Genomic DNA, 3,425 nt, shown 5'->3' with positions numbered 1-3,425 from the left:
GGGGGCAATTAAGGCCCCAGCCACGCCCCCAGGTGCTGCCCCCAAGGCGCCGTAAATTCAAACTTGGTCCATTTCCGCTCCTCAAAAAACCACAAGTCCGGCGGCGCCACAGTTCGGCGATCATCACCTTGCCACAGTTCGGCGATCAAATGAAAAGTTCGGCGTACAAAAAGAAAGGACGCGCAGGCAATGTATCAAACAGCGGTGTTGACCTCCGGCGTTTGAGGAGTCGGCGTGCGCGGGCTGGGCTGCGTCGGCGCGGCTTCTGTGTTGCTGGGCGTTGCAGAGGCATCATCACTCGGGCTTGGCGGCGGCGTTGGCGGCGGCGTCGCCGGTATCTGGTTCAGAATGAGGTTGCGCTCCGCCAGGTACTGTTAAACATGTTGTATATTGCGTGTGTTGTATATTGTTAGGATAGGTTAGGTGTTGAGATAAGATCCTAGTAGTTAGTTTAAGAGATCAATCTCCACCTAACCTAAACCCTAACCACCTGTATCTTGTGCGCCGCCGCAGCCCTATGGTGCCTATATAACATGCAATATGCGCCCCTGCTAAGGCACGTGCTTCATCACCTATTTCCACATGGTATACAGAGCCTAGTTCTTCCATACGTCTAGGTTATGTCATCCTCCTCCTCCGCTCACGCCATGTCCATGCCCTTCCTCGCTGCCGTCGGCCACACCATCACCGAAAAACTCACCCGCGACAACTTCCTGGTGTGGAAGGCCCAGGTGATCCCGCACGTCAGAGCCGCCGCGATGATGGGCTACCTCGATGGCTCGATCAAGGAGCCCGCTGCCGTCATCATCTCCGAGAAGGACACCGCCGGGAAGAAGGAGATAACCGAGACACCCAACCCAGAACATGCGATCTGGGTCACTCAGGACCAGCAGGTGCTCACCTTTTTGCTCGCCTCCCTGTCCCGAGAAGTTCTGATGCAGGTCTCGAACCACACCACCGCTACGGGAGTGTGGCATGCCTTGGTGGAAAGCTTCTCTGCGCAGTCGAGGGCACGCCAGATTCAGCTTCGTTCGGCAATCGGGAACGCACACAAGGGCGATCTCTCTGCCGCCGCCTACTTTACCAAGATGAAGGGGCTTGCAGATGAGCTCGCCGCCGCTGGAAAACCGCTCGATGAAGACGACATCGTCTCGCACATCCTGGAGGGCCTCATGCACGAACCCGATTACAATGGGTTTGTCACCGCCATTTCCACACGCGCTCTTACCGATCAACCCTCGGCCTCAGCGAACTTTTTTCGCTGCTGCTCTCCGCGGAGTCACGGATCGCCGCCCAGCAAGCAGCCTACACCGCCCATCACTCCGCCAACCTCGCCGCAAAGGGTGGTCGAGGCGGCTACGGCGGTGGACGTGGCAGCCAGGCTGGTGGCCGCGGTGGCTACAACAGCGGCAACTACAACGACAACTCCGGTGGCGGCGCGCCGCGCCAACAGGGTGGTGACCGCGGTGAGCGCGGTGACCGCGAGCGCTGCCAGATTTGCAAGGAGGAAGGCCACGGTGCGTGGCGCTGCAGGAAACGGTTCGACAAGAGCTACAACAACAACGTACGTAACCCAGCAGGCGGCGGTGGTGGCGGCGGACACGACAGTGGTGGGCGTGGTGGCGGCAGCGGCGGCGGCGGTGGCAACTCTCGCTCCGCCAACTATGCCCACTCCTATGGCGTAGATACTAACTGGTATCTCGACACCGGCGCCACTGACCACGTCACGGGGGAGTTAGAGAAGCTGGTCGTTCGAGACCGCTACACCGGCACCGACCAGATCCACACAGCAAGTGGGCAAGGTATGGACATAGCACATATTGGCCACTCAGTATTATCTACTCCCTCTGGTTCTCTCCACTTAAACAACATTCTCCATGCTCCTAGTGCCGACCAAAGCCTGCTTTCAGCCTATAATCTTACGCGAGATAATGATGTTTTCATTGAACTTCACCCTGAATTCTTTCTTGTCAAGGATCAGGCTACCCGGAGAACAATCCTTCAAAACAAGAGTAGATGGGGCTTGTTCCCCGTGACCGGACGGCAAAGTGCCCCTCAACGTCAAGTCCTTGCCACCATCAAACCTTCCACATCTCGGTGGCACAAGCGGCTAGGGCACCCAGCTCTTCCGGTAGTTCAAAAGATTCTCCGCGACTTCAATCTCCCTGTTTCGAATAAGCAAGATCACCTACTAGTGTGTGATGCGTGTCAAATGACCAAGAGCCATCAGTTACCTTATTCTCGTTCAACTAGTGAGTCCACAGCTCCTTTAGAGCTTATTTTTTCAGATGTTTGGGGTCCTGGACCCGTCTCTGTAGGAAGACAAAAATACTATGTCAGTTTTATTGATGATTTTAGCAAGTTCAGTTGGATATATTTGCTCAAAAATAAATCTGATGTCTTTGAAAAATTTTGTCTCTTCCAAGCTCATGTTGAACGACTCTTTGATCGCAAGATCATTGCCATGCAAACCGATTGGGGTGCGGAGTACCAACGGTTGAATTCCTTTTTTGAACGTATTGGCATCACGCATCACGTTTCCTGCCCACATGCTCATCAACAAAACGGCTCTGCCGAGCGGAAACATAGACACATTGTAGAGGTTGGCCTCTCTTTACTTGCTCATGCTTTTATGCCCCTTAAGTTTTGGGACGAAGCGTTCCTTACTGCCGTTTACCTTATAAACCGCATCCCTAGTAGAGTTATCAAGAATCAAACACCTCTAGAATGACTCTTTGGCACGAAGCCCAACTATTCTTTTCTTCGCATCTTTGGGTGTGCCGTCTGGCCAAACTTGCGTCCCTTCAATAAGCACAAGCTTGAATTCTGATCCAAGCAATGTGCTTTCCTCGGATACAACACTCTTCACAAGGGTAATAAGTGTCTTGATATCTCTTCTGGTCGTGTCTATGTTTCACGTGATGTTATCTTCGATGAGCAAGTTTTTCCTTTCGCCAGCCTTCACTCCAATGCCGGTGCACAACTTCGAAAAGAACTACTTCTTCTCCCTCACCACCTCCTGCCATCTCCTCATTTTGCTCAAGGGGGAGCGGATCTTGCTGGTGACAATATGTCCTTATCTAATACTAATGACCCAGCTGAAAGTGTGCAGGAAACCGAGCAGCCAAACGCTGAGGATTTTGGTGATAACTCCTATGATTTTATGCAAGACACTAATGACATGCATGCAGCCACAGAAGATCCTCAGGTGCCCTCGGGATCGGCGGCGGCAGGCGGATCAGCCGCGGGATCCGCGCCTGGCGCGGCGCTAGGCGGATCCACTCCGGGATCAGCGTGCGCAGGTGGGGGGCCAGGTGGGCGCCCCGATTCGGCGCGTGGGTCAGCCGCACCAGGCGAATCCACGCCGGGATCTACGCCTGCAGGTGGGGGGCGAGGCGGGCGCCTCGAGCCATCGCGTGGGCCAG

Source organism: Triticum dicoccoides, chromosome 1B, assembly GCF_002162155.2.
Source record: "Triticum dicoccoides isolate Atlit2015 ecotype Zavitan chromosome 1B, WEW_v2.0, whole genome shotgun sequence".
NCBI classification, from domain to species: domain Eukaryota; kingdom Viridiplantae; phylum Streptophyta; class Magnoliopsida; order Poales; family Poaceae; genus Triticum; species Triticum dicoccoides.
Note: the sequence above shows the minus strand (reverse complement) of the source record.